Below are 14593 nucleotides of genomic sequence, written 5' to 3'. Positions count from 1 at the left end.
TGAAAGTCAGTTTGTAAGCCTCTGGGTTCTTACAAACAATGAGCACTTCTGAGACTCAAGCTTCAAATCAAGGCCTTGCTGGAAAGAAGTACAAGATGATGTTTTGTAGGCTGTAGGCCTAATAGCAGCAGAGTGAGTCACACTCAGCTGGGTAGATTGGGTAGGCTTAGTCAAACCTGGTAGGGTTACATTGGTTGGTTTGGCAGGACTCATGAAAGATTTGTTGGCACTAGCTGGTTGAGGTATATTTACTGTAGATTGAGCTGTGTTGCAATGAGGCCAGACAGAGTAAGATGCAGCGCACTTAAGTGAGGCAAGAGACTGTGACCTCCAAGGAACAGGTTGAGGTTGAGGCTTGTCCCCAGTTGGAAAAGGTAAAGGTACCAACTTGACCTTCCCAGGTTGGGGAAGCTCATATGGGGATGGAGATGGACATTCATTTCCGCACTGCTCTCTTGTGTCTGGACTTTAAATTGAGTTTTCTTAGGACCTTTGCCCTCATGTGGGGTTTACAGCCATGATTTGATAGCTGGAGAAAACTGAGAGGCTTTGTGCTTTTTGAGTTTGCTAGGGCCTGAAGGAAGATGGTCCAATTTTCTTATCATTCTTCTTCCCTAGTGCATGAAAAACCTGCACTGACTCCAGAATGTTCATGCCTAGGTATCTTCAAGGATTTCTGAAGCTCTCCTGGCTAATCTCAAGTTAATTTCTCTTCTGCTTCACCTTGGCAATAGTTGTCTTTTCTTCTGCCTTCACTTTGTTTGCTAACTGCTTATTCTCTTCAGCTTTCTTGGACTTCTTTCTCTTGAGTTTTTTTTTTAATCTCTTCCTGTGCATGGCCTTTAGGATTGCTAGCTCTGCCTGATGCAACTTTTGAGGGTTTGCTGTTCAAATGCTTAGTTGTGTTCACAGAAGCCCAGTCACTGACTGTAGCACTGTACACAATGACTTGTTCCTTGAATGGGCAGTCTGGGTTACAGCGTTGAATTTTGTGCTTGGGACCACCCTCTAGAGGCTCAGAGGCTCCATCTTTCTTCTTTCTGATTTGGTCAGTTGGACCCTCTATGATGCTTGACTTTTCCTGTGCCTGATTCACCTTGATATCTCTCCTATCTTTGGCTTTGTTGGGTGTGGAAACTATGGATTGGTCAATATCTGTCAATGTGTGGAAAATGGACAGGAGGTGAATATCACCCACCAATGTAGCAATGTCTGCAAAACCATTGCTAGACTCAATCCCATTTTCAAGTGTCCCTTGGACCTGAAGACTTAGGCAATTCTTTCCCAAATTGGCATTTTTAGAACCAGGCTTCTCTTCTTGGCCTAAAGGATTAATGCAGGCCAGAAACTGGTAAATGTTAGGGATTTCTAAAGGGAGTAGCAGTGGATCTTGATTTTCATTTGTGACCTGGTATGAACCCAGAGGCTTTAAAAGCTTGGTTTTTAATTTCAACCAATGCCCATTTTCTAATTGTCCCTGGTTTGGAACTAGAGGCAAGGCCAAGATATTGGTAGAACTTTGGACTGAGCTCTTATTCAAATGCCTCCAAGGCTCAGCTGGTACATTGCTCTTAAGTGTCTGAACATTTATTCTAATGCAAGACTTGAGGAATTCTGGAGTTTGTGAAAAACAAATGTCTGACTTGCAGGTTGTGATCCTAGGGAAGTCTCCATCCTCATGGAAGTTTCCATTTCTGAAAAGAGTCAAGGAAGAAGTCAATCTCTGGTAAGTGAGCTACTCCTCCCCCTACACACCGACACAGCAACCAAGCCCCTGCCAACAGTGGGCAAGACATTTTTATTTGCTGTTCTTCAGGTCCATGAACAGGACTCTGTGTTAAGAGATAGGTGGTGACTTTTGCAGTTGTTACTGCTTATCCTTTGATGTCATTCTTTCTTGGCTTTCTTTGTATTTCATGGGATGTTTTCAAGTCAAATAATAGTGAATATGATTTTTAAAAGATGAAATGTTTTGGACCTAGGGTGTGGCTTAGCAATAGAACACTTGCCCATTATGCTCTTTGCCCTTGTTTCAATCACAAGCACCATGAAAAAGGAAAAATAGTTTTATAAAGATTATCATTCTTATAGAAGGTACACTCAATTCTCTCCACCCTACTTGTGACTATAAGAATATTTGAAACCATGGACTAGGAGTGAAAATGGAGTCATTCTTCCTGAAATAAATGAACAAAGACATATTTTGGGCCTATAAAATTTGGAAAAGATCTCTGAACACAAGGGAATTATGGAAAATTAAACTTAGTACCTTGAAAAGTTTTGAAGTATTTTCAAAAGAGATCAAAACAATAGATCAGGAAAGGGAATTAATGACAGTGTTTGGGCAGTGAAAAGTGTGCTTCTGGGGATCTGGGAAATGCACATGGAAGGCCATTATAACATTATGCATTTCTGCCCTAATTAATTAACTAACTAGTTAACTATCTAATTAATTAACCAACTAATTAATTAATTATTTGCAGTACTGGGGTTTGAACTCAGCACCCCACATTTGCTAAGCAGGCACTGTATCACTTAAGCCATGGCCCCAGCCCTCCATCTTATATCAGATCTGAAAATGGAGAGCCATGAGTGAGAGTAGTAGTTGAAATTTCAGGACTTGAACTTTACCTATCTCTGGACTAACCACTACTCACCTACAGACTTGATTTTCCTTTTGAATGCTAATCCTATTCTTTTCCTTTTTAAAAAAGCTCTTTGTATGCACCTTGAAATCTCATTTCTATGATGGGTTGAGCAGCCATGGAGCAGTAGATTACAGTGGTAGAAACTGGAGTTAGGACATCTGTAGACTGAACCTCCCTTAGCACCATTACCATTTCTGGATGAGGGGCAGAGGCCCTACTCCCTGTGTATGAATCATTGCCATAGGATTGTAAGCAGGGGCCAAGTTCTCCAGATAAGAGAGGCCTTGATGTGTTCTGATTATAGTAATAAACCTGTCCTTCCTGATAGAGAAGAGACAGTCTATGTCCTAGATCTGGAATCTGAGATGGTGTCCCTTGAACAAAGTTGGCAGACAATGATGATTACAGGGGGACCACTGCATGGGCATCTGGATCATTATACTGTGTTGTCATAGTCATGGATGAAATTGCTGTGTTCCTGTCAATAAGAGTCACAGTAAAGTCTCCAAGTGAGGATGACTATTTTTCAGTGCTTCCTGTGATATCCCACTCAAAAACACTTAGGTAAGAGGTAGCTGAAGTAGAGATCTGGCTCTGGCTATTAACCTCAGGCGACATGGTTGTGCTAGAATGTTGGTAAAGGTAGGCATTACCCATGAGTGTCTAGAAAGAGGTGACAAAGGCTGATGGCAGCAGCCATGCTGAAGTGATTACTGGACCACAGACTGGAGAAGTTGCAGATGCTTTCTGTTAGAGAAGCAGCATTGCTCACTACAGGAATTAAGAGCTGCAGAGAATATGCAGTTCCAAGTAAAGATGGATTTTGGAAATTTTCTGTAGGAAGAAAGGAGTGATGAAAATTGATGAGCTTGGCAAACTCTCTTTTAGGAGCAGTATTATCTCAAGGTTGCTTAAATCAGGAAGTCTTTAATACCAATACTCACTGAGAAACCAGAAATCAAACAGTTTAGGATGGCTGTAACTGATGAAGCAGTTTGGTACTCTTCTGATGAACTGCATTTTCTTCCACATTGGGTATAGGAGACCCATAGTGTTCTGGTTCCTGCATTGTTCTCTGGGCTAGATTCAACCTGCTTTCTACCTTCTTTTGTTTGAGCCTGCACTAATATGAACTCATAACTATGTCCTAAAATTGACCTATTTTAGAACTAGGATATCCTTAGAGAACTTCTAACATTACCATCTTACCAGTGAGGTAACTGAGGTCCAAAGAATTCATACTGACCATAACTCAAAATTACCCAACACAAAACAGTGCTGGCAGAGTGACCTATGTGTTAGAATACCTGCCGAGGAAGCATGAGGTCCTGAATCAAACACTAGTACCATCAAATAAAAAATCTCCCAGGTATCAGTACCAGGTTACAGAACCTGACTCCCTTGCCAGGACTCTGTGATCTGTGCAAAGACCAGAAACTAGGAGAAACAGAACTTCTTATGTTTGTTTTTGTTGCTGTTCATTAGCAACCTGTTCTACTGGCTGGGCATGGTGACTCAAGCCTGCAATCCTAGCTACTTGGGAGGATGAGATCAGAAGTGTAGTAATTCAAAAGGCCACCAGGCAAAAACAAGTTCACTGTTTCCAGGTCAACCAATGGCTGGGTGTGGTGGCATATGCCTGTCATTTGTCCCAGCTATGGTGGGAAGGTAAAATAGAAGATCACATTCCAGGGTAACCCAGATAAAAGTGAAACCATATCTCAAAAGTAACTAGAGAAAAAAAAAACCTAGAGCAAAAAATGGAGCTGTGGCTAAGCAGTAGAGGAGCACTGCCTAGGAAGCCTGGAGCCCTGAGTTCAATCCCAAGTACTGCCAAGAAAGGAGGGAAGGAAGGAAGGAAGAATGGATGACAATAGTATGCTATTACCATTTTTATCTTCACCGTCTCATTTTGTTTGCTCAGGTCATATGTCATTTCATAGAGTTCACTTATAGCACAAAGCAGGTGGTAAATTTAAAGGGTCATTGTGTACTCTCTTCAAGCCTAACTTCTGATCCTAAGTCAAAATGACTACCCTAGAGTTACTTTCTCAAAAAATGCTTTTTGGAAGGAAGATAAGTCAGGATACAATAGAGATACCTGTACACTGATGTTCATCGCAGCACTGTTCACAATAGCCAAGCTCTGGAAGCAACCCAGATGCCCTAGAGCTGTTGAATGGATCAAGAAAATGTGACATATATACACAATGGAGTTTTACTCAGCCATACAGAATAATGACATGTGGTCTGAAGGAAAATGGATGCAATTGGAGGACATCATGTTAAGCGAAGTAAGCCAGAAAGACAAAAGCCACATGTTTTCTCTCATATGTGGAAGATAGATCCAAAAGATTAACATATGTAGAACATGTTTGTAATAATGGAACTACTCTATGGAACTTGGGGAAGGAGGGAAACGAAAAGTGAAGGATAGAGCATGAACAATATCATAAAACATAGCATCTGTGCAGGTAGAGGATATAAGGATATGTATTGAAAGCTATTGAAAAATGGCGGGGAGAGGGTTGGTGGGAAGTAAAAGGGCAAGGTAGAGCAATGGAAAGCATTGAATGGACCATAGTAAAGTATACTCACAGCAGGGATACATTGAGACACCCCTTTGAACATTGATTTAAATATTAATAATGAAAGACATGACAGTAAAACAGATACAGTGTGTGGGGTACTTGTGGAGGAGGGAGGGTGAGTGAAGGAGATTAAGGCGAGGATATATGGTTGATGGATTTCTATACTTATATCAAATAGAACAAAGAAACCTCTTGCAATTGCTTTAACTGGGGTGGGGAGGGGGTCAAGGGGGAGAGACGGGGGGATGATCTAACCAATATACAATATAAGCCTATTTGGAATTGTCACAATGAATCCCTCCTGTATAACAAATACATCCTAATAAAATTTCTTTTTGGGAAAAAAGGTATTTAAACTTTCTGGGACTCATTACTCATCAGGTAACATGGTTATAATAATAATAGTGATAACTCATCCATGAATAAAAGTGACATTTATGCATGATTTACATGGAAGAATACATAGTAAGTTTTGCAAAGAGAGACAAACTACAAAGAACTAAAAAGAATATGTAAATATTAATGAAAATTTGGATATATAGCAAGCATCAAAGCATAATAAACTTATTAATAAGTGAAAATCTGTTATCATACATATAATATGAAAATGAATTTATCTACTTTATTTTAGTGAACACTGTTAGCTTAAAAAAAAACAGCCCACAATAGATGATTTTGGATTAAAAATTTTTTGAGGCAGAGTTTGACTAAGTTGCCCAGGGTGGCCCTTGAACTTGCCATCCTCCAACCTTAGCTTCGGAGTGGCTGGGATTATAGACAGCCACCACTCCACCCAGATTGATTTTGAATGTACTTCTAACCAGTGCTTAAAGACAGAGAAACTACATCAGTATAAAGTATGTAACAGGCAGAAAAATTCAGTAAATGTGAACATTTAGGTAGCTCTATTTTATGTAGACCAATATTTCAGTAAAAACTGGTATGAATCTGGGTGCATCCATAGTCCCAGCACTCAGAAATGCTGAGGCAGGAGGATTGCTTGTGCCCAAGTGTTTGAGGTCAAGCTCGAGCCACAGAATGAGATGCCATCCCTCCCAGCACACACCAAAAAACAAAACTAAACTCAACAAATAAAGTGAATAAATTACAAACTGAAGAGTAAGGTAGTAAATATAAAGGAATTGCATTATTACTAGATAGATATTTCAATTAATACAGCTGCAAAAAAACCAGGAAAAACACTTAAAAAGAATTGTGAAGGATTTTATATTTTTCCTCAAGATTTAACTTATAGTCATCATCAACATTCAGGACCATGTTGCCCTTACAGCCTGAAAAAATTACCACTGGTATTTAACTAAAACAAAAAAAATTCTTTTGGTGCTGAAGGTTGAACTGAGTATCTTGCATGTGCTAGTTATGCACTATGTCCTTGAGCTACACCTCCAGCCCCAAACAATTCTTTTAAATGTTGAAAAACCCAACAGACTTCAGAAAATTTGTTTTAGATAAATGTGGAATTAGAGTTGTGAGGTTTGACTTTTTATTCTGAGAAAGATCTTCCTTTGAATTCTTGGGTCTGAAAACTGTTAGTGACTATTAATAAATATGTACTCTGTTTTAGGAAGAAAATTATTGCACTGGAGGACTGCCTCAAGTGGTAGAGTGCCTGCCTAGCACATCGTGGACCTTCAGGTCAAACCCATGTACTACCAAACAAAACAAAACAAAGCAAAGTTATTGTAAAGATAAAAAGAAGCTTTAGAAGCTTTTACTTGAAACTTACTTCTGATTCAAGTTTTAAAATACATCATTAAAAAATCCATGTAATTTAAAAATCAAAGTGAAATAGGATACCGAACATTCTGTTACACCAGCCAACTAACCCCTTTTCTTAGCATGTTTATAGGAAGAATCATTTCTAAAATATATTTCTACAATGTTCATATTCAAAATTGTCAAGCATCATTTGTGTTCAGAGTCAATAGAAAAAAAACCAAAACAACCAAAGCTGACTTTTCTGATAAGCTCCTTTTCATAGTGCTCTACCCTTAATTACCTCCCTAGTCTATTATACAAGCATTTGCTGAAACCAATTTCATTTTGCCTTCCTCTGAATAGACTTCACTCTGTTCTTTTGGTGCTATAACTTAAATTCAATAGTTCTCTCAACATTCTGTCCTAAACCATTTCTTGAGAACATCTCACTTCTCTCCATCTCTTTAATTTTTATGTATACTATTCCCTCATTTTAATATTTGCTTCACTCCCTCCAGTTTTTGTCAGCTATGCTTAAACAATCCTAAACTTTCTTCTTCTAGAAAATCTTGCCTGCTGATAACACAGTCCTCTCCCTATTATCTCCCTATTTCTCTTTTTACCCACTTTAAACAGAAAACTCCAAAACACATGAATATTACTTTTTGATCAACATTAAGTTTGAAATTCTGAAGTGGGAGTATTAGTGGGGGGAGATTGTTACAGATGAAACATATTGGTATATAATGCTAGATTTTTTTTAATATCACCCAGCTTTTATCTGTTTCTGCTGAAACTAACACTCTCAAGAAATCTCTGATTTCTCAATATTAGAAAAGGAACAGAACATGGGCAGTCTGTTATTCTCATGTAGCAAGTTCTGTCCAAAGTCACATACCTAGTAATATCAAAGCCGATAATGAAATTAAGTCCCCATATTTTCAGTTCAATACCCTCCCTGTTATTCTAAGCTGTTTTGACTCTACATCTAAATTTAGGGTTGGGGAGGAAATCTAATTTTTTCATTAGGTTTAAAGTTTTTTCTTTAAGTTTCTTTCCTCATCTGTCATGGTCAGAGAAGAATTAACATCAATTGTAGATACAATAGATGAAGAGATGATACTACAAGATGTCTGGGTAGCTCAATCCAAACATCAAATATGCCCAGTATGAAGGATACTTGTCAGTGATCACTGGTCACTTGCGATGATCTAAATTTTACAGACAACTCCATGGAAACCTGAAGATTCTACCAGGTGATGGTAGGTTTGGTGGGAGAATGATGTCATAAAGTAGACAGTTGAAAGGTATGAAGTAGCCAATAGTGAGATCAATTTCCCAACCAGAAAACAGGATTGTATGGAGAGAATAAGAGGCGTGCTATAGTTGCACCTAAATGGCTGAGTCTGAGAAGGTAAAATCCTGAAAGGCAACATAATAGTTCCTTTTTCCCCTGTTAGGGAGATCATCTCAATGTTTCTTATAAATGTTCATTAATAAAGTTACTCGTAATTCACATTATAATAGATATTATAACATTATTATATATTGCATATATGGTTAACATCCTTGGGAAGAAGAAAAGAAACATTGAGATTTAGCAATTATAATGTTCTTGAAACCATTTAAATTGTTCTCATTGGTGAACTTACTGAAGAAGGGAAGGATTAAAGAGCTGTTTCGTAACTTGGTTGAAGAGAAGGTGAAGTTAATTGAGTGTTCCTTGTGGGAATGATGTGATCCAAGGTTGGTTTTTACTTTCATCTTTCTTGACCTGGACTGTCTTGGGCCAGGTTGGACTTGCATCTTCCTTCTCTCCTTTTTTCCCATTTCATTGTAGGAATTGTTTCTTGGTCAAACCTTGATTTTACACTCTTACACTTATGGATGTTACTTCCTGTCAAGTTTCAGAAGCCGGGATCTTCGTTTCAGAGCCCTGATCCTATGAAAAATGGACTCTGCTGATTAAGCAAACATCAGAGAGGAGGAAGATTCAGCTGACTGCAAACTTTACCTCTTCTGGACTTGGTATAATTCTTTGCCCATAATTTCCTTCCCATGGATCTTTGAGCCATGTAGACATCCCACCACCTGGCTCCTTCATTTATAAGAAGCGTTAAGGTTACTTTCTCTCTTCTTTAAAAAGTAAAACCAGTGCAGTTATTGTAGCTTCTTCCCCCTTGGAAGCAGACACTATAAAATCTTGGACCTCTTGCATTCTCTCTTTTCCATGCTTGGGTGCAAGGTATGCAAAATGGAGACATGAATAGAGAAGAAAAGAAGATATTAGTGGAACAGATGAACAGTGAGGGTACAGGAAAAAAGAGATTTATGTGAATTTTTTGGGTTCTGTGAGAAAGAAATCAACACAACTTGGCATCATTTTGTATTAACAGATAGTTCAAAAGTTTTTATGCAGCTAGATAGTCCAGAAACTCTTATGAATTCTGTACAATGAAGGGAAAAATTATTACAAACAAATATTTAATATTCTATTTTGTGTAATATTGCTCATTTATGTCATTCATTAGTATGTTTGTATACTATAGATTACTTTTAAAGGTAATTTTTTTTCTACTTCTTTTTCTGAATCTTATTTTTAAGGAATCCAACATTGTTAAGACATATTACATGTTTTTCTCATGATGACTATTTATTTTGAAGTGTTAAGAACTCACTTGACCCTATGGATTTTGTTGAAAACTAATTTAAAAAACAGGTTTGTGAAAAGGCCTTACTGCTGAGTTCAACATGCATCCAAGCATAAGGAACAGATGTTCGCATTCACCCCAGTTTTTTGCAGTACTGGGTTTTGAACTCAAGGTCTATACCTTGAGCCACTCTGCCAGTCCTTTTTTGTGATGAGTTTTTTTGAGATAGGGTCTCACAAACTATTTGTCCAGGCTGGCTATGAACCATGATCCTCCTGATTTCTGCCTCCTGAGTAGTTAGACATTGGTACTTGACTGCCTTTGTTTTTAATGACCTGGTTAGTGATTCTCTTGTTGTAATCAAAATAGACACCTAAATATGCTCACAATTATAGTTTTAGTCCAATAACTTACTTTATAGACCAGCTTTCAATTAAGCATATTTTAAAAGAGACATTTTTTCTCTTCTTTCTCATTATCCTATCTGCCCCCACCCCATTCCCCCATGAGAGAGAATTCAAGAATGTCTTTACATCTCCAGACAAGGTTATCATGCTCCTTTCCTTATTGCATTGCCCACGGAAATGAAAGAACATCCAGCACATCAACTATGAAGAAATGTCCAGGACAGAAAAGGATACAAATCCAGAGACTCACACCAGCACACTGGGAACTAAGCAAATTCAAGTCCACTGTCTGGCCAAATATCATGCATCAGCATGTCTATCCAGAAGCCCGTGCCCCAGGACTTTCCTTTCAAAGACCATCCTCCTCCCGTAGGAATAAGATTGTAATTTTTATTTTATTTTATTTATTTATTTTTTATTGTTTTATTATTCATATGTGCATACAATGCTTGGGTCATTTCTCCCCCCTGCCACCACCCCCTCCCTTACCACCCGCTCCACCCTCTCCCTCTCCCCCTCTTTCCCTCAATACCCAGCAGAAACTATTTTGCCCTTATCTCTAATTTTGTTGAAGAGAGAGTATAAGCAATAATAGGAAGGAACAAGGGTTTTTGCTGGTTGAGATAAGGATAGCTATACAGGGAGTTGACTTGCATTGATTTCCTGTGCATGTGTGTTACCTTCTAGGTTAATTCTTTTTGATCTCACCTTTTCTCTAGTACCTGTTCCCCTTTTCCTATTGGCCTCAGTTGCTTTTAAGGTATCTGCTTTAGTTTCTCTGCGTTGAGGGCAACAAATGCTATCTAGTTTTTTAGGTGTCTTACCTATCCTCATATCTCTCTTGTGGGCTCTCGCTTTTATCTTGTGATCAAAGTCCAATCCCCTTGTTGTGTTTGCCCTTGATCTAATGTCCGCATGTGAGGGAGAACATACGATTTTTGGTCTTTTGGGACAGGCTAACCTCACTCAGAATGATGTTCTCCAATTCCATCCATTTACCAGCAAATGATAACATTTCATTCTTCTTCATGGCTGCATAAAATTCCATTGTGTATAGATACCACATTTTCTTGATCTATTTGTCAGTGGTGGGGCATCTTGGCTGTTTCCATAACTTGGCTATTGTGAATAGTGGTCCAATAAACATGGGTGTGCAGGTGCCTCTGGAGTAACCTGTGTCACAGTCTTTTGGGTATATCCCCAAGAGTGGTATTGCTGGATCAAATGGTAGATCAATATTTAGCTTTTTAAGTAGCTTCCAAATTTTTTTCCAGAGTGGTTGTACTAGTTTACATTCCCACCAACAGTGTAAGAGGGTTCCTTTTTCCCATCATCCTTGCCAACACCTGTTGTTGGTGTTGCTAATGATGGCTATTCTAACAGGGGTGAGGTGGAATCTTAGTGTGGTTTTAATTTGCATTTCCTTTATTGCTAGAGATGGTGAGCATTTTTTCATGTGTTTTCTGGCCATTTGAATTTCTTCTTTTGAGAAAGTTCTGTTTAGTTCACTTGCCCATTTCTTTATTGGATCATTAGTTTTGGGAGATTTTAGTTTTTTAAGTTCCCTATACATTCTGGTCATCAGTCCTTTGTCTGATGTGTAGCTGGCAAAGATTTTCTCCCACTCTGTGAGTGTTCTCGTCAGTTTAGAGACCATTTCTTTTGATGAGCAGAAGCTTTTTAGTTTTATGAAGTCCCATTTATCTATGCTATCTCTTAGTTGCTGTGCTGCTGGGGTTCCATTGAGAAAGTTCTTACCTATACCTACTAACTCCAGAGTATTTCCTACTCTTTCCTGTATCAACTTTAGAGTTTGTGGTCTGATATTAAGATCCTTGATCCATTTTGAGTTAATATTGGTATAGGGTGATATACATGGATCTAGTTTCAGTTTTTTGCAGACTGCTAACCAGTTTTCCCAGCAGTTTTTGTTGAAGAGGCTGCTATTTCTCCATTGTGTATTTTTAGCTCCTTTGTCAAAAATAAGTTGGTTATAGTTGTGTGACTTCATATTGGGTCCTCTATTCTGTTCCACTGGTCTTCATGTCTGTTTTTGTGCCAGTACCATGCTGTTTTTATTGTTATTGCTTTGTAATATAGTTTGAAGTCAGGTATCTTGATACCTCCAGCATTGTTCTTTTGACTGAGTATTGCCTTGGCTATTCGTGGCCTCTTGTGTTTCCATATAAATTTAAAGGTAGATTTTTCAACCTCTTTAATGAATGTCATTGGAATTTTGATGGGGATTGCATTAAACATGTAGATTACTTTTGGGAGTATAAACATTTTTACTATGTTGATTCTATCAATCCATGAGCATGGGAGATCTCTCCACTTTCTATAGTCTTCCTCAATCTCTTTGTCAGAAGTGTATAGTTTTCCTTGTAGGGGTCATTCACATCTTTTGTTAAGTTTACACCTAGGTATTTGATTTTTTTGAGGCTACTGTAAATGGAATTGTTTGCATATATTCTTTTTCAGTTTGTTCATTATTAGTGTATAGAAATGCTAATGATTTTTCTATGTTGATTTTATATCCTGCTACCTTGCTATAGCTGTTGATGGTGTCTAGGTGCTTCTGAGTAGAGTTTTTTGGGTCTTTAAGGTATAGGATCATGTCATCTACAAATAGGGATATTTTGACAGTTTCTTTACCTATTTGTATTCCTTTTATTCCTTCTTCTTGCCTAATTGTTCTGGCTAGGAATTCCAGTACTATGTTGAATAGAGTGGAGATAGTGGGCATCCTTGTCTGGTTCTAGATTTTAGAGGGAATGGTTTCAGTTTTTTTCTGTTAAGTATAATGCTGGCTGTAGGTTTGTCATATATAGCTTTTATAATGTTGAGGTACTTTCCTTCTATTCCTAGTTTTCTTAGAGCTTTTATCATGAATTGGTATTGGATCTTATCAAAGGCTTTTTCTGTATCTATTGAGATGATCAAGTGGTTTTTGTCTTTGCTTCTGTTAATGTGGTTTATTATGTTTATTGATTTTCATATGTTGAACCAACCCTGCATTCCTGGGATGAAGCCTACTTGGTCATGGTGAATAATTTTTTTAGTGTGTTGTTGAATTTGGTTTGCCATTATTTTGTTGAGGATTTTTGCATCAATGTTCATTAAGGAGATTGGCCTATAGTTCTCCTTTTTGGAGATGTCTTTGCCTGGTTTTGGGATAAGTGTAATACTGGCTTCATAAAATGTGTTAGGCAGTTTTCCTTCCCTTTCTATTTCATGGAACAGTTTAAGGAGGGTTGGTATCAGTTCTTCTTTAAAGGTCTGATAGCACTCAGCAGAGAATCCATCAAGTCCTGGACTTTTCTTTTTGGGGAGACTCTTGATTGCTGCTTCAATTTCATTTTGTGTTATAGATCTATTCAGGTGATTAATTTCCTCTTTGTTCAGTTTTGGATGATCACATGTATCTAGAAATCTGTCCATTTCTTTAAGATTTTCAAATTTATTTGAATATAGGTTCTCGAAGTAGTCTCTGATGACTTCCTGGACTTCCTTGGTGTTCGTTGTTATTTCCCCTTTTGCATTCCTGATTCTACTAATTAGGGTTTTTTCTCTCCTCATTTTAGTCAGGTTTGCCAGGGGTCTCTCAATCTTGTTTATTTTTTCAAAGGACCAACTTTTTGTTTCATTAATTCTTTGTATGGTTTTTTTGGTTTCTATTTCATTGATTTCAGCTCTTATTTTTATTATTTCTCTCCTTCTATTTGTTTTGGGATTTGCTTGTTCTTGTTTTTCTAGGAGTTTGAGATGTATCATTAGGTCATTGATTTGGGATCTTTCAATCTTTTTAATATATGCACTCATGGCTATAAACTTTCCTCTCAGGACTGCCTTTTCTGTGTCCCATAGGTTCCGGTAGGTTGTGTTTTCATTTTCATTGACTTCCAGGACTTTTTAATTTCCTCTTTTATTTTATCGATGATCCATTGTTCATTAAGTAATGAGTTATTTAGTTTCCAGCTGTTTGCATGGTTTTTGTCTTTACTTTTGTTGTTGAGTTCTGGTTTTACTGCATTGTGATCAGATAGTATGCCTGGTATAATTTCTATTTTCTTATATTTGCTGAGGCTTGGTTTGTGCCCTAGGATATGATCTATTTTGGAGAAGGTTCCATGGGCTGCTGAGAAGAATGTATATTGTGTAGAAGTTGGATGAAATATTCTGTATACATCAATTAGGTCCAGTTGGTCTATTGTATATTTTAGATCTTGGATTTCTTTATTGATTTTTTGTTTGGATTACCTATCTATTAATGATAATGGGAAGTTAAAATCTCCCACAATCATTGTGTTGGAGTTAATATATGCTTTTAGGTCTTTCAGGGTATGTTTGATGAAATTGGGTGTGTTGACATTGGGTGCATACAGGTTAACAATTATTATTTCCTTTTGGTCTATTTCCCCCTTTTTTAGTATGGAATGCCCTTCTTTATCTTGTTTGATCAGTGTAGGTTTGAAGTCTACTTTGTCAGAGATAAGTATTGCTATTCCTGACTGTTTTCGGGGGCCATTGGCTTGGTAAATCTTCTTCCAGCCTTTCATCCTAAGACTATGCTTATT

General features: G+C 37.7%; 1 protein-coding gene and 1 long non-coding RNA gene across 4 annotated transcripts in view; both read left to right on the top strand.

Moving 5' to 3' along the window:
* The window catches only part of Dusp11 (dual specificity phosphatase 11), a 280389-nt gene that overhangs the window by 42588 nt on the left and 223208 nt on the right, over positions 1 to 14593 (top strand). The gene's annotated exons all lie outside the window — the stretch shown is intronic.
* On the top strand, positions 289 to 9038 carry LOC141415045 (uncharacterized). Its single transcript, XR_012440073.1, has 3 exons — positions 289 to 374; positions 1650 to 1726; positions 8864 to 9038. It is a non-coding gene; the product is annotated as an uncharacterized lncRNA (long non-coding RNA).

The sequence above is a fragment of the Castor canadensis genome, chromosome 12 (genome assembly GCF_047511655.1).
Source record: "Castor canadensis chromosome 12, mCasCan1.hap1v2, whole genome shotgun sequence".
NCBI lineage: Eukaryota > Metazoa > Chordata > Mammalia > Rodentia > Castoridae > Castor > Castor canadensis.
This window is presented reverse-complemented; position numbering and strand designations above follow the sequence as displayed.